General features: G+C 41.1%; 1 pseudogene; it reads right to left on the reverse strand.

Annotated features, from left to right (window-relative positions):
- Positions 1-929: 929 nt before the first annotated feature.
- Positions 930-1,525, reverse strand: LOC128099725 (peptidyl-prolyl cis-trans isomerase A-like; annotated as a pseudogene).
- Between the last annotated feature and the right edge of the window lie 23,949 nt (positions 1,526-25,474).

Consider the following 25,474-nt stretch of genomic DNA (forward strand, 5'->3'; position numbering starts at 1 on the left):
AACTGGTTAGTATAAACCCTTAAAAGAAAGTGTGACTCTATTTGGAGTCTATGCGTTTTCACACAGGGAAGAAACCCTCAGGATGAGAGCTTCAGATTTTAATGTTGGTTGGGTTTTTTGCCTTCACTGTTTGAGGTCCCATACCTCGAAGAAACGTAGTTTGTGGTTAAAAGATACCTCATTTACTGCAGAACCTGGAGAAAATAATTGATCTTTCTGAACTCAGCTTCATTCTCCAAAAAAATGTTAGTTGTGGGCTAGAGGGATCTTTAAAAGACTTGCCACATAAGTACAAGGATCCGTAGAACACATGTTTAAAAACTTTGGGCATGACAGCACACATCTATATTCTCAGTTCAGGAAGGGCAGAAACAGGTAGATCCCTGGTCCTCCCAGCTCAGTCCAGCCTAGCATGATCAGCAAACTACAGGTCAAGGAGAGACTCTGTCCCCCAAAACCAAGAGGAATGGCTCCTGAGGTACAAACCCAAGGTTGGCTTATTGCTTTTACATGGGTGTGCATATATGTGCATGCACACCCACATGTACATATTCACCTACTAAACATGCGCAAGGGGAAACACAGGGTTATAAATGGGAAACTAAAATTGGAAGGTTGAATGGGGAGGAGAAGAGAAAGTCAGATTTAAAAAGGGAATATGGATAATTAATACTAAAGGCCAAGAAAGGCCTTATGGAAACTACTACTGTAGAGGCTTCCTAAAATATATAAATATATAAAAGGAATTTAAATGGAGTTAGTATATAATGGGGGAGACAGATATCATATGTTATAAAATAAGACCACAGTACCAGGTATGGGTTGCATGTTTTTTTTCTTATTTAGTTTTTATTCGTAATTGTCAACTTAACTCTGCAATACAGCTAGACTTGGAGTGGAATGAGGAAAATATGGAAACCCAAAGAATTTCAGTGAGAGCAGAGATTACAGGGTAAATTGTGAGCAGATGGGCTGGGGGTGCTCCCCTGAGCCGCAGAAGGAATGGTCTGGTGGATAAGATGCCCGCAAGTTAAAAGAATTACAGTTGTCACACTGTCTGAAATGGTGACCTTCTTGGTGGTCTTGCCATTTCTAGACCACAAACACTCCATGGCTTCCATGATGCTCATGCCTTCTTATACTTTCCCACAGACCACATGTTTGCCATCCAGCCACCCCATCTTAGCAGTCCTGACAAAAAAATGGGAGTGATTTGCATTTGGTCCAGCATTTGCCGTGGACACAGTACCAGGACCTGTATGATTCAGGATGAAGTTCTCATCTTCAAAATTTTCCCCATAGATGAATCTGCCACCAGTGCCATTATGGCATGTGAAGTCACTACCCTGCTACATAAATCCTGGAATGATTCTGGGAAAGGAGAAACCCTTACACACAAATCCTTTCTCTCCAGTGCTCAGAGCATGAAAGTTTTCTGCTGTCTCTGGAAATTTGTCTGCAAACAGCTCAAAGAAGACAGGGCCCAGGGGCTCACAATATGTTGAGGAACACTGGGGTTGACCATAGCTGTAGTAGGTGGTGACAGGGGACAGTGGTGTCTTCAAAGCCTGGTTGCATCTTTTTGAGTCATTGGCAAAAGGGGTCACATAGACCCCCTCAAACATCACATGCTATTGCTAATAATATTGGTCACTTCTATAACATCCTGCTAAGATCTGAAGAAAACACATCCTTATGTCTTTAAATATGGAGAAATCAAACTAGTACCCAAATAGAAGCTTCATCCCTACTGACTAGCATTTATAGTGCTGAAAAGTATTATATATGATACTGAAGAAGAAAAGTAATCATCAGCCTCATCTAACTATAAACCCTATATGAACTGCAGCATTGACCTGTCTGCAAGATGAACCCTACTAGTGGTACAAGTGTTAAGGGAGTAACAAAACGCTGTTTTTTGTTTGTTTGTTTGTTTGTTTTGGTTTTTCAAGACAGGTTTTCTCTGTGTACCTTTGCACCTTTCCTGGAACTCACTCTGTAGCCCAGGCTGGCCTTGAACTCACAGAGATCCGCCTGCCTCTGACTCCCAAGTGCTGGGATTAAAAGCATGCACCACCACTGCCCGGCACAAAACACTTTTTGATTGGAGTTAAGGCCTATTCCATGAGCTAGCAGTTTAGGGTTTTTGTTTTGTTTTTGTTTTTGTTTTTTACACTCTTTACTCTTTGGGGGCCTGCCACCCAGCTCCCAAATAAATACATAGACTTATTCTTACTTATGAATGCCCAGTTTCGTTTGGCTTATTTCTAGCCAGTTTTTCTTAAATCACTCTATCTACCTTTTGCCTCTGGGCTTTTACCTTTCTCTACTCTATATACCTTTCTTTCCTTCTTACTCTGTTCTTGGCTGGGTGGCTGGGTGGCCAGCCCATGGCATCCTTCTCTCCTTCTCCTTTCTCACTCTTCCCTCTTCTCTATTCTTCTATTTATTCTCTCTGCCTGGCAGTCCTGCCTATTTCTCTCTCCTGCCTAGCTTTGGCCAGCTTTTTATTAGACCAATCATATGCTTTAGATAGGCAAAGCAACACAGCTTTACAGAGTTAAACAAATGCAACATAAAAGAATACAACACATCTTTGCATCAGTAAACAAATATTCTACAGCATAAACAAATGTAACACATCTTCAACTAATATTCCACAACATAGCAGCCATTCCTGGCACTGTTAATAAGGATAATAACCTGAAACTAGAGAGGTCATGGGCCTAAGGAAAACCTACTACAATTATTCTGCTAAATGAACATAGCAACAAAGTGACTCCTGGGGACATGCTGTTAAACACATAGATCAGTGCCTCCACCCTCATCAGAAAAGTGTCTTCTTGCAATAGATGGGAATTAATACAGAGACCCACAACTAGACAATGTTGTTTACTTTTACAAAAAGAATTAAATCTTGGCTGGATATTTGATGTTGCAATAGCACCAAGACTATGATCCTTGTTTTTTAGTTGCTTGAAATTTTGACTTTACAATCATCAAGGCTGAGAATGTTGCTTCACAAAAATACAGTACGAACCAGGCATAGTGGTGCATGCCTTTAATCCCAGCACTTGGGAGGCAAAAACAGGTGGATCTCTGTGAGGTCTAGGCCAGCCTGGTCTACAAAGTAAATTCCGGGGTAACTGAGGCTATGTAGAGAGACCCCATCTCCAAAAAAAAATGAACAAACAAATATAGTATGCTTAGAACCATTTCAGAAATTGTTCTAATCAAAGCCAAATTTCACTGATCATTTGTTATGAAACTTGTCAGCATCTCAAGTAGCAATTTTTCAAACCAAACATTCTGGCATAATGCAATCCGAAGATTTACTAATTTGATGCTTATGTAACAGTGGCAAAATATTAAAAGTCTTTGTTTTCTATAATTAAAGTACTGTGTTTCTGTAAGAACAGATAATTTTATATCTATGTAAAACCACTGAAATCCATAGCACAAAAAAGTAGCCTAAAATCTGAGCTAAGAGGCTTCAAGCAACATTTGCTGGTATTTCATGATTCGTGCACAGTGTCAAATGTTAATATTATATGTTCAGGACCAAGGATGTGGTGAAGTGGTTCAGTGCAACACAGGCAAGTCCTGCCAGAAGGACCTCAGATTCGTGGAGAGACAGTGGGAATTTAGAGAGTAGAATGTATTTGGGATGGAGCTTTAGAGAGCCTAACTACCCCTTTAGAAATATCTGGAATCAAAGAATAGAAACAACCAATCAAGGAAAGACCTTGCAGAGAAGAAAGACAATCTTCATTCTCTTACATGAGATATAACAAAGATCAGAGAGGTCAATGTTGAGGGCCAGGATCCTTTTGTCCCCCATTATCTATTCTCTATAGTCTCCCCTGAAACATACACCTACCCTAGGAAAAAGACGAGAACCCCTAGTTAAAAGGTTAGGTTTTAATTTCCTTAGTGCATAGTTCTATTCTTGATTGAGAAAAAGAAAACAAGCAACATTATTATTGCACATTTTTTTTTTGGTTTTTTCGAGACAGGGTTTCTCTGTGTAGCTTTGTGCCTTTCCTGGGACTCACTTGGTAGCCCAGGCACATTTTATATATGTGTATTGCAAACCTTATTGACTACATACATTTAGTGTTTGTGACAGTTTTCAGGAATAAGTTGGGCATTTCCAATAGAACACTATGTGGCATTGATTTCTTCATGAGCAACTCTGATTGTGTTGTTTTATATTTTATTATATATCATACTTTTGATTAAATCCATTGAGAGACACTCCAGGAGCAACTTAGTAAACAGAACTTGTTGAAAATAAGAGTTGCATTTGTTTATATTAAATCTCTCTCTCTCTCTCTCTCTCTCTCTCTCTCTCTCTCTCTCTCTCTCTCTCTCTTCTCTCTCTCTCTCTCTCTCTCTTTCTCTCTCTCTCTCTCTCCTCTCTCCACACACACACACACACACATAAACACACACACACACACACAGCAAGTATTGTGTTAGATGTCTAGGGTTATAGAGATAAAACTGATGTTCACATTCCACTTCTTCTGAACAGACCTAGTTCTTGGCTCCCACAGACTAGGTCTTAGGCTCATAGCTAGATACATGCAAGATTATGGGAAATCTGGTTAGTTCAGAGAAGGCATCTATGTAATTGGAGTTTCTCCTTCCAGATGCACAGTAAAGAATGGCCTCTGTGCCATTCCCTGCCTTCTGTAGTCAGGAGACTCAAGGCAAAGATTTGAAATGCCTTTACTCTGGTATCCAAGCACATTGCCTCATCTTTGGCAGTAGGGCATGTTGCCATTGTATGATGTGTTTAGACAAATCCATGCACTTCAGTGATCTTTGTTCACATGAAATTTGCAGAAATAAACAGTATTACTGATTCCTTTTTCGTTTGATGTCAGTGTAAGATATTCATTAAGAAAATGTGCTGGATATAATGTCACCTTAATTACTGTATGAGAGGGTTTAATGAAGGCAAATTCCCCTTTATAGCGTTAGGCTCAATGCCACTAGACTCTTCTGTTTATTCCAATGAATTACATTCTGGCACCCATGAAAATCATGTAACAAATGCATAACTAATGTGACATTCACACAAAACATCACATTAGTTCCATACGATCAGCTCTGTTCTGGTGAACACCAAACCAAATCACGTTATTGTAATGTGGGTTGTGATTTAATACCCTAATTTGTAAGTGCTTTTGTTTGAACCTGGCATGTTATTTATACCATTCATGCTAGTTCTCGGAGACATTTATTTGGTTTGGCTACCTCTTCCTATCCATAAACTCCACGTATATCTGTACACCTAAATAAAGTGCCAAATACCAAGTTACTACTTAATATGCTCTCTATCGTTGCCCCTCATGCTCAAAATAAGATGACAATAGTTGATTTTTTTGATAACTCAATAATTGCCATGATATAATGTGCTTTGAGGGTGGGAGAACAAAAAATTAGGAAGACCACAGATCATCATCCCAGACAGAACTTAATAGCAGCCTACATAATATTATAGGTAAGCTAGAGCCGTGCTGTGGGTATATAGTTTGCAATAAGTACCCTACTTCTGGCTCTCCTTCTCTAGTGCATAGAGGAAACTCCCTTGTACTCTTTCATGTGTATGAAGATGCACATATACATGTGTATATCTGTATAGTGGATGTGCATCCCATGTGTACACATGTGCACACCCATGCTCCCATACAGAGGCCAGATGAGGTCTCCTGGTGATCTCTATCCCTCTCAATTATATTCCTTTGAGACAGGATCCCCCAATGAACCAAGCTTCTGTGTTGATTTTCACCTAGGCTAACAGTCAAGTCCTCACAATCCTCTGTCTCTCTGCCCTCCTTCTTCCAGCACTGGATTATAGATACACATAACCATGCCTGCTTGTTTTTCTTTTTAATGTAGATGATGGGGATCCAAACTCAAGTCCTCATGATTATACAGCAAATGCTTTTACATTTAGCCATTCTTGCATTCTTTAAGGTCATCTCAATGGATACCTCTTGAGAGATACTTTGGCTTTCTCTGTACCAGTTACTGGATCACATTACCTGGGTGGCAATACGCATGACTGACTTTTCCGTAACTGTGTGCCCCTTTTCTTTAGTAACACATTTCTGCTGTTTCTCCAGGTGTGTGTATGGCTATCCAGAGTGAAGGCTACCTTTATAGACATGGAATAAATAATTGCTATGCAGAAATAAGAGCATCTCTGGGAGAAGGTATGACCCTCTTCCTGCCTTTGTCTTTTGTGCAGATGGAATGACTGAAGCCCATGTTGTCATCTAGGACCACAAGGTGAAAACCACCTATTGGAAACAGCAAACAATAAAGATGCAGCCACAGCCAATTCATTCAGCTTCCTTATCTATTCTGAAGAGACTAGATCTGACCCTCTTTCATATGAAAGTCAGAAATATACTTTTTTAAAATAAAAATCAATATTCAACATAGCAGTGGTCAAGCATAAGAAATTGATTTAACCAACAGAACAGGGCATTGATTACTTCAAAGAGATGTCAATGAAAGAAATGGCTCTACTGTGATAGATTAGCCCTGGCTTAAAGTGAATAAGTGACTGTGAATGTTCTATCATTTTCAACGACACTAATCTTGTGCAATATACTCCATGTTTCTCACAACCCTGATTACAGCCTGTGCTTATCTTTTCATTGGTTTATTGCTCGATCACCTTTCCTTGCCCTTAACATATATTCTCAATGAGGACAGTGAGGTGGTATTGTGTTTCCCAAAATATTGTGCACCCTAATAAACTTATCTGGGGTCAGAGACAGAACAGCCACAATATTAAACATAGAAGTTAGGCAGTGGTAGCACACGCCTTTAATCCTAGCATTCCAGAGATAGAAATCCCTCTGGATCTCTGTGAGTTCAAGGCCACATTGGAAATAGCCAAGCATGGTGACTCACGCCTTTAATCCCAGAAAGCCAGCCTTTAATCCCAGGGAGTGATGGTAGAAAGCAGAAAGGTATATAAGGCATGAGGACCAGAAACTAGCAGCATTTGGCTGGTTAAGCTTTTAGGTTTTGAGCAGCACAGTTCAGCTGAGAGCCATTGGGATGAGGACACAGAAGCTTCCAGTCTGAGGAAACAAGATCAGCTGAGAAGTTGGCCAGGTGAGGTTAGCTGTGGCTTGTTCTATCTCTCTGACCTTCCAGCATTTCACCCCAATAACTGGCCTCAGGTTTGATTTTATTAATAAGAACTTTTAAGATTCATGCTACAGGACAGGTGTCCTCTGGGGTTTGCTCTCAGAACACATCTCTACTGAATGCTAAAGAAGGAATGAACTAATTCTTTACTTTCTTTTTATTGCAAGATATAATATTTTAGAAATTGCAAATTTGATGGAATAAAAAGAACTGTATTTGGAGGGAAAGGGTTGGTAGTGGAATTGATAAAAGTATTTTTTAATTCCCTTAGACTTAAAAAAAATAAAAAAGGACTGATGAAATTAGTAGCAGATAAAAATTCATTTCTAGCTTCTAACAAGAACTCACAAACAATGGAGGACATATAAATAGAGTAGCAGCCTTGTTAATAATACTCTCCCTCTCCGTTCCTGATCCTTTGATGACAACCCTACTGGAAGCATGCTTTATCAGCCACCAAAGCAATTGCGATGCTGTCACATGTCTTTCTTGATGTATACGTATTAGACATAAGGCAGCTTTCTGTTCCTTAGCTTATGTTAGCATATAATTAAAACTCTGACTGTCTGCTACTAAGCAACGGAGCACAGCAGAGGTTGATCACATCCCATCACAAAGATAGAAAGGGGGAAAATAATAAAAATAATCGCACACATTCCTGTAATCAGCCTTCAGATCTTAATTATGTTTTAACTCCTTTGTTATGCCCAAGGCGATGCCTACTAGTATTTAAAGGACACTTTCATTCTCCTTCCTCAGTTCAATCTAGTTCTTTAATTCACGTCTTAGTCCATTTACGGGGGTTCTTTGAAGGACATTTAAGGTCACAAGGGCTGAGGGAAAACAGACAGAACTCAAGAGGTGTTGAGTTCATTGAGGCTTCTAAGTTGCTAGGTATGTGTAGGATTGCTTCTAATCTATGAAATCTGGAAAACTGAGGATGAGCTGGGGTGCAACCAAAGACTGAGGAGAGTAGAGGAAAATGGCACAGAGTTTGTATCCCTGGTGGCCTGCCCACAAACGCATTTGCTACACAATGCCCACTTCTCACCTGCCTGACCTGAGCTTCAGTGGAGTGTTTTACTCTGCTCCTGAAGACGTCTCATGCCAGAACCTGCACTGTCATGTTATCAGTGTTTCTTTAATGTGCCAGTTTGGGGGGCACGCTTAGAAGGAAAGGCTGATGCTTCTGTTCTGGACCCTTCCTTTCTGTTCCCCTCAAAAAGATTACTATGAATCTCCCTCATTGACAGAGTCATTTATTCGTGAATAATTCCGAGCCCCTGTGTCATGCTGGGCACCATTCTTTGTTCTAAGGTCATCATGGTGAACAGGATAAGCAGTCTGCCCCAGTGGAGCTGCCACTGAATAAAGGGACAGCCATCGATGTGATTTGCATATGAGATGTCCTCTAAAGGCTCATGTGTTCAAGGATTGAGCTCCATGTTGTGATGTTACTGAGAGGATATTGGTTTACCAGGCCTCTGCCTTCATCAGTGGATTAATTCATTGGTGGATTCACAGTATGACGGCATTATTGAGAGACGGTGGTGATTTGGAAAAGGATGGCTCCCATAGACTCACATATGTGAACACTTGGACCATAGGAAGTAGCACTATTAGGAGATGTGGCCTTGTTGGAGTAGGTGTAGCTGTTTGGGAGGAAGTGTGTCATTGTGGAGGTGGGTGTTGAGGTCTTACAAATTTAAGTCTGGCCAGTGTAACACAGTTTTTCCTTCTGCTGCCTGTGGGTCAAGATGCAGCACTCTCAGCTCCTTCTCCAGCACCATGTCTGCCTGCACACCACTATGTCCCTCCATGATGATAATGGACTAAACCTCTGACCTGTAAGTCAGCCCTAATTAAATATTTTCCTTTGTAAGAGTTGCCATGGTCATGGTGTCCCTTCCCAGCAATAGAAACCCAAGCTAAGACAGGGATACAGGAAGTAGGGAAGGGCCAGGTTGGAGAGTAGACCACTGGGGTTGTGCCCTGGAGTGATGGATCTTTTCCCTGGCCTCTTCATCCTGAAATTCTCTCAGCCTTCTGGAAGCTGTTTGCAAAGCAGCTTGGTTCTTCAATGGCTTTCTGCCATGATGTTCTGCTTTACCACAGCTCAGAAACATGGAGCCAGCAAACTAGGGACCTAAATCACTGAAGCCATGTGCACAAACAAGTCTCCCCTCCATTTAACCGCTTCTCTCAACTACTTGTCACAATGATAAAATATCTGGCTAGCGGAGCCGATAAGTAAGAGACACGTTTTTTTGAAAAGAACATCTAGTTACTATGTACAGCCCTGAGCTATTTTACTGTCATTTGCTCTTCTCTCCCACCCATGAAAGAGATTCCACAATGCATGGGGTAGCTCTAGGACACAAGATTTCATCAGTTGGGAGCTTCGACAGCACCGAGGAGTGCAGTCTTACAGGTAAGTAAATGGGGGCAGACACAAGGTCAGCTTGTCCCATTCTATTCAGCCAACTGAAAGTGGGACTCGGGGGCTGGAGAGACAGCTCAAACAACGCTGCCACATGGGCCTGATAACCTGGGTGTGAGCTCCAGAACCCATGTGGAAAAGCTGTATATGGCGATACACATCTGCAATCCCAGCATTCCTGTGACGAGATGACAGGAGGGTACAGGAGAATAGCACAGAAGCTCATGGGCTATCTAGTGTGGAGTGTGCACCGTGAAGCACAAGAGAGATCCTTCATCAGCAAGGTGGAAGGCAAACGCTGAGTCTCTGACCTCCACAGGCACATCATGGCACATGTAAGCCTGCATGAGCATGCATGCACATGCACATGGACACACACACACACACACACACACACACACACACACACACACACACAACTAAAATTTGAAAATATTAAAGTGGGAATCATATTTCACCTCAAGCTTCTGTTTCTTCAGTGTGCAGCCTCAAGTACAATTCTAGGAAAACCCTCTTGGATGATAATTTCCTTTTTTGTAGTTTGGGCATAATAACAACAAATTGCCTTCCTTGGAATCTGTTGTAAGATTCAGTGGTGACAAGGTAAAGTATCAGTGTTCTTTGCAAACTTTAAAGTGCTGTATAAAACATTTCTTCTTCTTCTTCTTCTTCTTCTTCTTCTTCTTCTTCTTCTTCTTCTTCTTCTTCTTCTTCTTCTTCTTCTTCTTCTTCTTACCTTGATTTGTTCTTGATTTCTGCTCACCACTTAAACTTGCCTGCAATGACCCAGATTTGCTTATTTATCCATCAAGGCTTTTCTGTTTAATTTCCCATGCTTGTTACAGAGCTGCTGCCTGGGCCCTCCATGAAAACTTCCAGGTATGCCTTTGGTGATTCCTTCTCTTACAAAGAAATAAAGAAGCTAGACTTTGTTTGGGTGCCTGTTCAGTGTTTGGTGAAAGCAGTAGTTGTCTGAGAGAAGGTGACAATACTCAAAAAAAAAAAAAAAGAAAAGAAAAGAAAAAAGAAAACATGCGGACAGGACTTGGAGTGAGTCTGATAAAGATGGAGTTTATTAAAACAGAAAGGAGGGGGGGACTCTTAACAAATCTGGAATGGTAGCTCCAAAGTATATACTGAAGAAGCAGCTGGGGCCTCAGAACCCTGTCTCCTTGCAAGTGAGAGTGACCTGTGGGTTTCAGATAACCTGGGAAGAGGTGGTGCTGTCTTATCACTTGGAATGTATTTCTTCTTGGACAAGCTTTATGGTGCCACAAAAGGCAGTCCTGTGACTTCTCTCCCTCAGCTGAAGGCATTCCATTTTTACCTAGATTTATAAAGCCAAAGGTAAGTCTGCATCAGTTTCTACAGCGCACTGGGGAGGGGGCAAGTTGGGGGGGGTCCATTTCAGGTCCTTTTTCTGGAGCCACCCATTCTGACATCCTTGCTCGGCATCACCCAGTGACTTCTGACTATGTTATTTTTAAAAAACCGAACTTATAGAAGTTTCTTTGAGGGGAGGGAGGGATGGGGGTATAACGGTTGTTCTCTGTTAAGATCATATAAAGGCACAGAAAACCCTAAATTAGAAAAGACAGGCAGAGCTGTCTAAAGCCAATTAGTTATATCAGGGAAGCCAGAAAGGGCTTGTATATGAAGATGACTCTGTATGTAAATGATATGAATCCCTATTGGAGAGGTGGGGGAGAAGGGAATTTATTATTATGGTTACATGTTATGTCTTTTGCAAATTTATGTGGTGTGTGTGTGTGTGTGTGTGTGTGTGTGTCTGTGTGTGTATGTGTGTGTGTGCCACATATATACTTTTCTTAGGAGATGGTGGGGGTTTGTATGTTTCCAATTTGAAAGGAAAAAGCAAAGAAAGGAAGGGAGTGAGGGGAGGAGGGAGACAGGAAGGGAAGAGGTAGGAACTCTTGTCTGTCACTCACTCAGCGCCTGTTCCTCTGCTGTCCTCTGCAGCCTCACTAACGTTTGGGTTTATCTGTCTACAGTGCACAAGCCCCATGGCTGCCCCAGAAGGAAAGTGGATGCCCAGAACTTGAACTATAGAACCCAAAGGGAGAGAGAATATAATTGATTACCTGATTACCAGCCCCCAATGAACTGGTTCAATTAGAGCCAGAAATCTGTCTTTCTGTAATTAACTGTACTGGGGAGAGTGATCTTGGTGGACTGAAAATACACTTCCTGGAAAGTTGGCCATACTTTCTGACATTCCTCTGTTTCTTGGTAGTTTCTGGAATTTGATTTCCCACCAAACACATCCCAAGTCCCATTATCTCTGCTCTCACTTCAACAATGCAGTTAACCGAGCATTAGTTATATCAGCATATATACTTCCTAACCCTCTTCTTAAAGGTAACAGTGCACAGATTCATTTTCCAAGTAGTTATTAGCTTCTTTATGAATGCGACCCCTCAAGTCCAAGGTTCTCCACGAGCATAATCACCTTAGGCTCAGACCTAGGAAAATGGTTTCCACCCACGTGGCTTGATGCTTCCTGGTCAAGCTTGTAGCTCCGTCAACCCAGTAAGAGTACAAGGAGCCAAACCACCTGAGCCCTTGGGGAGCTCTAATCAAAATGGATAGTGACATACGTTATTATAGATTTTACCGTTTTCTCTAGAGCCTGATAGAAAATGATGAACTTAACTAGTGACTTAGAAAAAAAAAAAAGCTTTCCTGGGCCTAGAGATAGAGCTCAGCTTTAAGAATATATACTGCTCTTGCTCAGGTCCCAAGTTCAGTTCTCAGCACCCATGTCACTTGATTCATGACCTCCTGTAACTCCAGCTTCAGGAATCTAGTGCCTCTGGCCTCCTCAGGTACCTACCCTCCCATGCACATACCCCCCAACCCCCCCTCCCCGTACATTCACATAAATACAAATAAATCTTAAAGAAAAAGGCGTTCCTTTCTAGCATCTTCTATTTCCATTGCTTGGGAAAGTTTTAACAATCCTTCCAAACTTTCCCTCCAGTGAGGCTGTGCCTGGGATTGGCTACCATTCAGGAAAGCATTAGGAGCGTAGTCCCAGCTCAGCCAAAGGGCCATGTTTTTGCTGCAGGGTAAACTTGTTAATATTGGGAGCGCATCCAGGGTCATCCATCTAAGAACACTGGGGCAGCATCTTTGGATTATTCGTGGCGCTACGGTCTAATTAATTTTCAAATGGACAAAATAGCTTCTTGGGCCATGTAACAAGCATTTTCATTCACTTCAGGGAGGTTGGATTTGGCTCGGAGCAGAGTCACGAGAAATTCTAATGGCTCCCTCTCTTCTTTGTGTGTCCTCAGGAGAGCTCGGTTGATGTCAACAAAGCAAGATTTGTGCTCCAGGCAATTGGAGTAGATTCAGTTTCTAGGGAGCCAAGTTCTCTGCCTTCCCCTGGAAGGAAAGGCTATGGGATGGAGCATATGGGAAGCCTCTCTGGGCCCTTTTACATTATTGAATTTAGCTGCGCTCACATAATGAAATTGTTGAGATTGTTTAAACCTTCTGCAGGGACTTCTGTTAGCTGAGAAGAAACTTGTACTAAAGCCATAAGAAGATTGGATTATAGATAGAATGGAATCATTTTTATCTCTTGCCTGCTTTTCTGTATAAGGACTGACATTTTTTTTTTCCTGGGCATAAAGCCAAAGGTCTATTTAATTTCTGCTTAAAATGTCCCATGGTCACTCACGCTGCCTGCCCAGATGGAGGTTTCATACATTAGTAAATAAGGGCAGAGTCGATAGGAAAGTTGTGAATTTTCAGAAGGAATTTTTTTTTGGGGGGGGAGGGATAAGGTACATATAATGCCACCTATAAAAGCATGTACTGGAATCTTTGTGGTGATGTCTCTCAATAAAATCACCCACATTTCTGTGGGAAATCCACAGATCTTTGTCCCAAGAACAAGCCTAAGATTAAGTAAATCTAGAATAGAAAGATATGTGTTTACTTGCCTTAAATGAATTTTCATGGAGTTTTCTCTCTCGTGTTTTTATGTCATTTAGAATTTTGGGGCGATAGTAGAATTTTCATTTGAAATTTTATTTTACTCATTTATTTTACATTTTTCTAAGAGGAGTTACAAGGCAAGAGAGAAAGAACATGCATGTATCTGGGCAACAATAACTGCCCATCGACTTCTCTGAAAGGGCGATCAAGGCACTTTGGCTGGACAAATTGCACCTCAGTGGATGCCACAAGGTCTTGGAGATGAACAGACACAGGAAATCGCTGCCCTAAGCCTTCCTTGAAGAAGTCCCAGATGGCTCGCCTGTCCTCTTGCAGCCTGCCAAGAGCAATCACACGTACACAGCAGCTTCTAGAAATCTCACCTTTGTGGAATGCTTGTCCGTGAAAGGCTGCCACAGCCCTTACTTTTCACTCTAGAATATTCTCTTCATGTCCTGCTGAAATGAGGACAGCAGCAGATGTGTCCCCTTGCCACATCACTATGAAGAAACATCATGCTTCCTTTGATCTCAGACTTTGTTTTATCTTGACAAATGTAGCCCTGAGTGAGAATGAGACCTTGAATGTGGACTTAAAAAAAATCCCACATATGTACTTATTACCTGCTGTGGGACTACACTGTCCCCAGCAGTGACATATAAGGTATGTCCTTTGCCCTTTGCCCCAATGTAGAAGGCCAATCCAAGAATCCCATAAATGACAGTCATCTATCACTGGCCTGGCCATGCTCACTGAGGATTTAACCTACTTCTTATACTTTGGAGACAAGTGGGTACTTTTTAATAAATGTTCCCAATACCCAATGCTTTGTCATGACATCACAGATGACTGGTGATGGAGAAGCGGTCAGTATGTTGTGGTTAGTATCACCACCTTACATGGCCACAGAGTCTATGGTGAGAGGGGCATCAGGGTTTGAAAGACAAGAATAAACTCACTGTCACTTTTACAGAGGCTTGCCCTGGCTTCTGGAATGCAGTTCTCTTTTGAACTTCTGGAACTATAACCATCACTGTTTAATGATACATACTGACAATATTCCACTCACATCTTCTATCTGTGCTCCTCAGCACAGATTAAAGAAAGAAGGCCATTGTCAAAACGCTAGCCAAAAAATAAAATAAAACAAAACAAAACAAAGGCGAGGCTTCCTGCCAAATATAAACATATTTCTGTTTAGCAAATAGCAGGAGTATTGAAAACAGTCTCATGCCTCTTCTCACACAACAGACTGTTCTCCGCTTACTGTATTAGTTAACAAATTCAAGTCTGTTTATTTGGTTTGAAATTCCATTTCATCCATAAATGACAGCGTTACACAATAACAGCAGGACAATATCCCCATTGTTTGCTTTGACAATCGTCTCAGACCACAAAATTCTGTTCCAGGGTCAGCTCCCTGCCACCCTGCCGTCGTCGCTGCTCTCCGCTTACCAGAGTCTCCCTCCTAATAGCATTCAAATTATTTAGACCCTCAACAATGTTTCTGCTGTCAGTGCAGACTTCTAAAGAGTTGGAGCCCCGGCGTGATGACCAAATAACCCTGCACTATTTATCTGTCCACAAGTCATTATTTCCCCAGGCCCTGGAGAAGCTGAGCTGCTGCGTATGCAGGCCGAGGAGGGGGTTCTCCACTGAAGCTAGTCTGTTCCATTGGACAATGAGGTTTTTCTGCCTGGCTGTCTCTGTGGATACACACACAATGGGATGGGTCAGGGTGGGGTGAGGCAGAGCCCTTCTAACAATGACACCGCAAAGTCCTTAAGTAAGCAATTTTATAGACCCAAATAACTCATTGTAATGATTAATTTTCTTTATCCCTCTCTATAATTAAAAAGAAACTACAGGTACTTGAAAGGTTCCCCCCCACCCCCACCCCCAATCTCTGTTTCTCACTCATTTTCTCTGTGGAATTACATTTTAAACATTCCCCTTTGCCACTATTTATTGTATGCCTGGTGGGTACAAGATATTCCTATTAGGTGCTGGAAATACAGAAATGAAAGAGAAATTGGGCTGGAAATGTAGCTCAGTGGTTAGAGTGCTTGCCTGGCATGCTCAGTGTCCTGGTTTCAATCCTTAGCGCTATATTAACCAGGCATGTTAGTGCAGGCCTATAATCCCAGAAATCAGGATCAGAGGGTTCAAGGTTAACCTTAAAGGACTACATAGTGAGTTTGAGGCCTACATGAGAGGAAGTGGGAAGAGACAAGGGCGGGGGACAGAGACAATGGACACAATGGTTGCTTTCATGGAACCAAGGGTCTAAAGGGAATATGGAAGGGAAGTTTTCTTGTGTACTAAAGATTCTACAGACCTATGTGCATGTATGGAACCCACATCTCCTCACTCAGAAGGAAACCCACAAAGCAGAGGTTCAGAAACATGCTTTCTACCTTCTAGAGAACGTCTTGATTTTATTTTGAGAAATCAGTGATGTCTCCTTATACCTACTTCTCTTGGGATTGTGATTCAAGTCTGGTGTCCTTTGATAGTCAAGGATTAGGTGTGCAACCTGAGTTCTTCACTTCTTTCTCTTTAGAGTAACTTGCAACTTGAGAGCCTGAAGAATGGAAACACAAAGGAAAGGAATAGTTAGCATTGAGAAGATGCATGGCCACCATTGGATGTGGAGGAGTCCAGGGTTTCGGATTCATGATGCTGTCTCTCACCTCTTGTCCATCTTGTATTGTTCCAGACCATTGCTCTGTACATAGACCAGCTTACATTGGTCCAACTCATTTGATTGGTATTTAAGGAAGCAAGAATTGTTTATAATAACTGGCTATGGTTACTGAATGAAAAGGTAATTTTAAATTAATTTAGAAAGAGTAAATATATTAAAAATAAAAGATATATTTCCGCCTTCCGTATTACATAACTTGTAGCTGAAGACCTTTTACTAAAGACGTGGAGTTTATCTGCATAGCTGAGCTACTTCCTTCTTCCCTTTCATCCTAGAAGTTGAACTAACCAGCCCCTGATATGTAGACAATTATGTCACTGTTCGTCTTGTGTTGATAGATATTTTCAAATATAAATATGTATGTTTTCATATATATGTACTTACACAGATATGTTGGTAGATTTTGGGAGTATCAGTTGACATAAGCAAAGAAAGTACTTGAACAAAGGATTTGTACCTTTTTAGAAAGATCAAACTGCCTAAGACCCTTATATGATTACAGAAACTACTGGGTGAGAACATAAAAAAATAATGAAATGAAAAATGAAAGTTCATGAGAATTTGCTTATACTAATTTTATGGTCTCCAAGTGAAAAGGCAATCCTATTGAATTTAGAAAAAGTAAGAAGTACTTTTTAAAAACCTGTGAAAACACATATAGACAGAGGAGAGCCATCCATCCAATCACTTACACTTCTTTCCCACACACTGTTAGAATAGTCTTTCATCAATATCAATTTTTATCCAACTTATGTACTTAAAAAAAATCTCTCTCTTCCCTTTTCCCCCTCCCTTGGTGAACTTGTCAAGGTCAGAAGGCAGCCTCAGTGCCATCTTCTACCTTTTTTGAGACAGGTCTCCTGTTCAGTGTTTTGTGCCTCCATCCAGCTAGCCTTTGGGCTTTAAGGGGTTCTTCTGTGTCCACTCCCATCTTGCCACAGGGCATTGGGGTTACAGATAGGTGTAATCGTGTCCAGGTTTATGTGGATTCTAGGGCTCCAAACCCAGGTCCACATGCTTCTATGGCAAGTCTTTACCTGTTGAGCCGTATTTCCAGCCCCAAGCTTTTGAAGTTGGTTTTGAAGAAGAGTATAATCATAGGTAGATGTGGAGGTAGCTAAATATATTCCTTAAATAATGATTGTATGGGAGTCTCCACTTACATTTATTTTTCAAATTTTATTGCTGTTACTCAGAGGACATATTTTCTCTGTGGTTCTTACCTTTAAGAGCCTTGGAAACGTTCTCTTTATGGATCGGTATTCCCTGTGGTGGTGGTTGTTATTACTATTGTTACTATTTGGTTTTTCAAGTCAGGGCTTCTCTGTGTAGCTCTGGCTCTCCTGGAACTTGCTCTGTAGACCAGGTTAGCCTCAAACTCTCCTTTCTCTGCCTCCTGGGTGCTGGGAATAAAGGTATGTGCCACGACCACCCAGCCATGATTATTCTTTTAAGTGTGTGTGCAAAGAATGTATGTGTTCTCTAGTTTAACCGAGCATTCTACATACTGATTTAACTAGGGTCTGCCAGTGGTGTAGTTCCAATACTCCATGTTTTTATGCTTTTGTTCATTTGATCTGCTAGTAACACGGAGAGAGATGCCAGCTTTCCTACTGTCGTTACAGGGTTTTCTGTTTATCTTTAAAATTCTGTCCATTTTTGCTTCCTGTATTTTAACATACAGTTACTGGATGCATACAGATTTAAGATAATTGCATTTTCATAATGAGCTAAACATTTCCCATTTAAATTTGTGTCTTCAATCGCAGTGATGTTTTGGAGTTTAAATACACGTTGTTATTTTACAGCTTCTTGATTATTTATGCATTTTTCCTCTTTGCAAAACGATTTATTTTCAGCACTTTGTACTTCAGCAAATACTGTGGTTTTGTTTTTCTTTTTCTTCAAGTACAGTTGGTGAATCTTTGTCATTTAAAATAAAGCATGTAGGGCATTTACAGCAAATGCAATTATTACTATAGTATGTACTCTAACTGTCCATCCTGCTTTCTTTGCTTTTTCCTTCATTGTTGTTATCATTATTTTTATGTTTGGGTACCAATTTGGAAGGTTAAAGAGAAGGGTTTGGTTTTTTTTTTTTTTTTTTTTTTATTTCCCTCCAGGAGTGTGAAACTTTTTCTTCTCTTGTTTTGGCATTCACATACTTATGAATTCATCTTTGACTTATGGAAGTCTAATCTCTTTAACCTCTTTATGAACTTTCTTGCTAGCCATTTAATGCTGTTTACCTCCTAATAATGAATAATATGCATGGCTTTCAATTGCACATTTTACAAAAGCCAAAGCCAGTAAGACAATAACATTATTGTCTTGTACATTTAATATCCATCCTGACACATCCACATATTTACCTTTTTTTGTTCTTCCTGCCTTTGTTGCATCTGTGTTCTTTCATCTGGAATCATCTTCCTCCTGCTGAAAGAATACTCCTTAATATATTCTTTAGTAAGTATCTGCTGGTGACAAATTCTTTTAGTCTTGTAGAATGAAAGTGTCTTTATTTTGCCTTCATTGGGAATTAATTTTTTTTAATTTGCCAGTTTGACAGATGATAATGGTGTCATCCTGATTTAATTTGCATAGATTTTATATATTTACTACCATTTTTCTTTCTTCTCTTGGGTACTTAATTTCCTACAGTGCTAAAAGCATCTTCTTTCTTCTTTTCCTTTCTTTTGCCGAAGTGGAGGAAAGGCTAAGTTCTTTACACATCTGGGAGTCAGTGCTATTTGTATTTTCCTGTGTTCTGTTCCGTATGTGTCCACGCAAAAGCAAAGATGGTAAACATGGGTCTGAGGGCTGCCTGTGGCATCTAAGTTAGCTTTACATGTGGCCGAGCTTATTAATACCTCCAAGATTGCTAAGCTGTTCTGACAGTTACTCTCATTTCCCACTACAAACTGTTTTCCCTTGATGGGCTTCAACAGTTCAGAAAGGTGTCTTGATTTCTCAAAAAGATGTCTTAGCACCATAAAAACCTGGTAAAAAATTACAAATTATACTTAATAAAAGCATTATTATCCATATATTATAGAAACCTAGGTGCCAGTCAACTTTTTTTGGCTAAAAAGATACTGTGATTTCTTCAAATTTTGCTGTTTCTGCGTCTTTTTCTTTATTCTTTCTGATGATGCTGGAGATGGACCAAGTGTCTTCAGCATGCAGGCTGAGACTGAGCTTGATCCCCAGTCTCTGGCATTTATTTTAAGTGAAAATTTAACTCTTTTATACCAGAAAGTATAACAGGCTCTCCAGCTCTGCACCACACTGGCTTGGATCAAGCCTATGCCCGGAGATTAGAATTTACAGGCATCTCTTGTCACAGAGTCATTTAGATAATTGTCTACCTGCTGAAAGTGGCCTTTGCCCTGTCCATTGCCCTAAGTATTGCCACTGCCATGTGCTCTCCCTCTGCCACCCTCCTCTGTCTTTCATTCTAGCTTCCCTTAACTTAGGAGAAGAGGATTTCTCTCTTGGCATTACACTCTACCTGTCCAGGAACTTTGAGCTTGTTTTATGTTGTAATGCTGCCTTGGATGTCTACCTCCATCTGAAGAACCAGGGGCTGTCCCAGGCTTATGAGGTAACAGCATCAGTTTCCAATGCCTGAATGGTGGTATGACAGCTGTAACAGACATGGGTCAGCAAAGCCTCTAAGAGGTGTCACTGTAAAGAAACATCCTGCATGAGGGTCCCTCTGGTTGTCAGCTGAACAACCGGGCAGCAGGTGATTCACTTGGCAGGTATCCCATGAAAGGGGACCCTGTAAAGATCCACGGCCAGTTCCTTTTCATACCCTCATAGAGTGAATTGTTAATCTGTTCAATACCAGAAATCTCAGTTTAGCTGGATGTCTGAACAAAGCTAAAGACAATACCCAGGATTACTTTGTCAAGAAAAAGCTCCAGGTTAATTCCCATCTACTGTGACTTGCAAAGACAGTACTAGCAAAGACATGCTAAACTTGGCCTGGAGAGATGGTTCAGTGGTTATGAGCACTTGCCGCTCTTGCACAGGCCCTGGGATCAGTTTCCGGCACCCACATTAGGAAGTTCACAACAACCTAAATGCAAAAAATAAAAAGTTAATGCTAAAATTGGCTGCAAAAATATATTTCTTACACTTGGACATTTTCAAATAAAATTCTTAGTAAACATACATAATGAAGTAAGGGTTATCATTTAAAAAATAATTGTTAATATTATATAAGAGGCAATGAGTGTACTCACTTAATGAAGCACAAATTTAAATATGCATAAAATGTAATGATTTTACATTCTCAAGTATTGTTCTCTGATTATATATGAAAAGATGCATAGATCTCATGTTTTAGTATTTGTATGTATGGCTCGTTGAACCTGTAAATCTAAGCCAAATGACCCTTACTAAATTCTCCTGCACCTATTGTTTTTATTACTAGCCTTTCTCGCTGTACCAGTGACACAGTAGAAGTCCAGAATGTGGACCACATTCCCAGCACCTTCTCAGGGCAGAGCTAGATTAGAATTTTTACTTCTAGACTCACATCTTCTGAGCTGTGTGGTCCAGCATTTTTTTTTTTTTTTTTTTTTTTGCTTCCCCACAGGATTCCAGAAGAGAAGATCTTTCTTTAGAAACTTCTTTAAAGAGGAATACTAATCTGGAGCTGATGGATATTCACTACTTCAGTCGGGTTGGTATCTTTATTGCTATTGCTGCAATTTTTTATTAAAATAGAAATATATCATTTCCTCCTTTGACCCCTCTGATATCCTTCTCACTTCTCAAACCATTGTCCCCTTTAAGTGAGTGAGTGAGTGTGTGTGTGTGTGTGTGTGTGTGTGTGTGTGTGTGTGTGTATAAATATATAAATGTAACCTGATGTGTTCATTTAGTGTTCCATACTGTGGGATAATGCTTTTGTACACTGGTTTAATAAAATGCTGATTGGCCAGTAGCCAGGCAAGAAGTATAGGCAGGATAAGCAGACAAGGAGAATTCCGGGAAGAGGAAGGCTGAGTCAGGAGACTCCAGTCTACTGTCCAGGGAGCAGCATGTAATGGCACACAGGTAAAGCATGGAATACGTGATGACATATAGATTAACACAAATGGGCTGAGTTTAAGTGTAAGAGCTAGTCAGTAGTTAGCCTGAGCTAATGGCCAAGCAGTGTTAATTAATATAAGCCTCTGTGTGTTTACTTGGGTCTGAGTGGCTGCGGACCGGGTGGGACACAGAGAAACTTAAGCTACAGTTGCATGTTTGTCTATTATTTGGGAGTTGACCACTTAGTATTGGATAATCAAGAAGGAAGCACCCTGGGAAAATTAATTCTCCCTCTCACTGCAATCATTAGTTTCCTATAGTTCTTTGTGTCCTGGTGGGACCCTATGAGATTTCTCCCTTCCACATTAGCATGACCACTGGTGTTGTCACTGTTCAGGTCTTGTTTAGGCAGCAATATCATTGAGGTATCATGGGTGTAGCTTCCTTGTCATTTCTAGGAGATACAACCTTCCAGCAGACCCCCTGTGTCTCTGGCTCTTAGAATCTTTCTGCTCCCTTTCTCGTGATGTTCTGTGAGCCTGTGGTGTGAGAGTTGTGTTGTAAATGGATCAGTCAAGGGCTGGATTTGATGAGGGCTTAGAACTATACTTATCTGTTCAACCAGGTATTTTAATTTTGAGTACTATTCTGAGAAAGCTGGGTCCATGCCCTTTTCTTTTCTCTCCATTTACGTTATCTATTATTAAGTAAAGAATAGCTCTGAAAGTGACTGAACATGGTGCTGACTTGTTCTCACTCACACTGTGCGCATCAAGAATGCTGATTATTTCATCCGGGAAGTTCTGTCACTCATAGGGTGGTCTGGGCTAGAAGCTATTTGAAGACATTACTTGACCACAATTGCAGCTCTCCCCTTCACAGTGTGGTCTCTCTCCATATGGTGTCTCATCATTTTGTATTCTGGCCTAACTTTTTCAGAGCTGGGCATCTGGCTCACTGTGAATGCAGAGCCCATGAAGGCCGCATGATGACCAAAGGCCAGAGCAGCTGGGTTCTTTACCTGAATTGGTAGTATCACCCCCACTATAGTCTGCTGGCCACAGAAGGTTGCACCAGGCCCAGGTATGGAGAGGTGGGAAAAGAGAATCCAAACCTCCAATTCTTGGTGGTTGGAGTCCTGTGCACATACCAAGTAGGAAGGAATTAACTGGAACCAGTCACTGCTCTCTCTTAGCAAGTATTTGGTATTTCTTTTCTGGAGACCAGAACACATTGCTTTTTTCAAACTTATGTTTATTTTAAAGCATAAATCAGAACATGAGTTGCACATATGCTTATGCACTTGGTCCTTTTCCTTATTGACTAAAGATAGAACAGTCCTGTTGTGAACAGGCTTCAGTTGCTGCAGAGTATGTAGGCCACTCCTGTAGAAACTTGCTGCATAATCAAGGATTCACGTGCAGCTTTGGGTTTTTCATTTATTTCAGCCTTCCTGGTATTCACCAATAAAGGAATTATAGTTTTAATAACTAGTTGACACAGCTGATTTTTATCGATTTTAATAAATAATCAAACATGCCTAAAAGCAAAAACATCAAACAAATGATTTAAGTCCCTAAAACCTTGCCTGGGCTAATCATGAAGCTCAGTTAAACGACTAAGATAAAAACAGATTAGTGTCATTAGGCAAAAAAAGGAACATGTGCTGATTACAGAATATGTCTTATCATTTTGCTTAATAAAAAACTGAAATGCTGAATGAGCAGCCATGCTCTGATGCTTGTGAAGTGCTATAGCTGTTTTTTTTTTAATTGTCATCTCAGGGAATCCAGTCAACACAGCATATGGAAGAGTCAAAGAAAAAAGTGCTTCATTTCTCCCCGTGTTGTCAGCTTTCCATCACTGTAACAAAATACTTGAGGTTACCAACTTATAAAGAATAAAGGTTCATTTTGACTCACAAGTTTGGAGGGTTCAGTCCATGCTCAATTGGCCCCATTATTTTGGGCCTGTGGCATGGCAGCACCCCTTGACAGAAGCACATAGTAGTGCTAACCCATCTCTCTCAGAGCTAGGCTGCAAAAGAGAGTTAGAAGGGGATGGGCTTTTATACACCACTTCAAGGGCATTAGTCTAATAACCTAAAGACTTCAAAAAAAGGCTCCACCTCTCCAAAATTCCACCACCTTCTAAGAGGAGCATCCCAGATACCTTTAACACACAGGCCTCTGAGGAACATTCGAGAGCCATGCTGCAGTACTGCCTCTCCTGCTTTGTGTTTTCTCATGGATCCCGTGACATTAGGTAAAAATGGAAACTGAGACGAGACAGTAAGAGAAGTGGGAAGGCCTTGAGCTCAAGACATGGTGATTAATAGACTCTGTGGTTTCTAATCCTAGGCTGCTTCTCAAAGGGAGCCACACATCTAAGTTTCAGTCCAGAAGTTTATTACATGCTACTGTCAAACATCACCAAAGCACAGAGGAAGGGTGACTGCAGGGAAAGGGTGCCTGCTATTCTCACTGACACTGGTCTCATGTATTGGGGTTCTGTTTTATACACACACACACACACACACACACACACACACACACACACACACACTGCTGCAACTTCCTTTAATACCCAATTGTTAACATCATATGTAACCTGTTGGGGGTAATTGACTCTGAAGATGTGTACATGAGATGCAGAACTGGATTTTGCAATTTGCTGTTCTTCACCTTGATTGTACTTTAGACACTTTGCCTGAGCAGCAAAGATGCCTTGGATTGGTGCTCCAAAATCCAAAGAATAAAACACAAAGGGAACACTTTATTTTGCAACACAATTAAAGGGCACAAGCAGAATAAAACAACAGGGCAGTGGTGAGTTTATTGGCTTAAAGATTTAGTCTCTGAATCAGCAAAGTATGGCTTTGGACCAGCAGGTCTTACCCATCTCCTGTATTTGTAAAGTTTATTGGAGAAAGTTACTCTTGTCTGTTTGCTTGTTATCTGTGACTCCTTCTAAGGATGTCAAAGCAAAGGACAACTATCTCCCAGCTTCCTATGCAGAGCAACGCAGTTCTCTCCAGCCCTTCCTCCAAACCCCATCCCGGGACTCCTTTGAATGCCAAGGATTGGGCTATGATGTTGAAAGAGCCTGTTAGGGTCTGACCAATGACATTCTTAGATTTAGGCCTCTTCTCCCCAGTTCCAATATGGAAGCTGAATGTAAGTCTGAAATAGACATATATTTAAAGATGTTATTTGTGTGTGTGCATGATTGGACACACGTGTACTATGCATGTGGAGGTAAGAATTCAGTGTTGGGTGTCTCCCTCAGTTACTCAGCACTGTAGTTTTTGAGTCAGGGTCTCTCTCTGAACCTGGAGCTCACTGGTTATATAAGGCCGACTGGCTAGGGAACTCCGTGGAGCTGCCTGCCTCCTCTCCCTCTGGGGCTGGGGTTACAGATGCACACTGCCACAACTGGCTTTTTACAAAGGTGCTGGGGATCTGAACTTGGGTTCTCTGGCTTGTTTGGTAAGTGCTTTGGCCACCAAGCTGTCTTTTGGGCCCACTTTAAAGCCTTGTTTGAATTTCAGAAGTGATGTTCGTTGGTTATGAAGTGTCTGAATGCTGCATCTCAGTTCCATGTCTACGAGGCAAAGAAAGCAAAGACGGAGGAAAATCTGACGATGCCTGGAACAGAATCTGAGAAACCCAGACTACAAAACAAATAAACCACCTTCCGTCTGCAGCATGGAAACCAGTGATCTCAGCCATGAAGAAGGAAATCATCTCTGCTCCAAAGATGATTTAAAATACAATTATTAAAGCGATACCTGTAGAAACTTATTCTGGAATGTATATATGGAGTGAATTACCATAGGTGATGCCAGTCTGGCCATCAGAAATGACAGTGGTAGCTTAAAGTGCTGGGATCTTGGGACAGGAGGGATGGAGGTCACTGTATTAATAATAACCCCTTGGTCTGAGCCCCATCCTAGACAGACCACAAGAGACACTGCCTCCATCCTGGGATCCTGAGATGAAGGAGAAAGAAGCAACTCAAAACTCAAATCACAAAGCTGGAAATAGCCATCAAGTGGTTATCTACTGGCCTCTAGTCAGTCTCCTTTGCATTTGAAGAATAATGCCCCTCCCACAGCATCCATATCCTAACCTTCC

This window comes from Peromyscus californicus, unplaced genomic scaffold (genome assembly GCF_007827085.1).
Source record: "Peromyscus californicus insignis strain IS unplaced genomic scaffold, ASM782708v3 Scaffold_6__1_contigs__length_162567912, whole genome shotgun sequence".
NCBI lineage: Eukaryota > Metazoa > Chordata > Mammalia > Rodentia > Cricetidae > Peromyscus > Peromyscus californicus.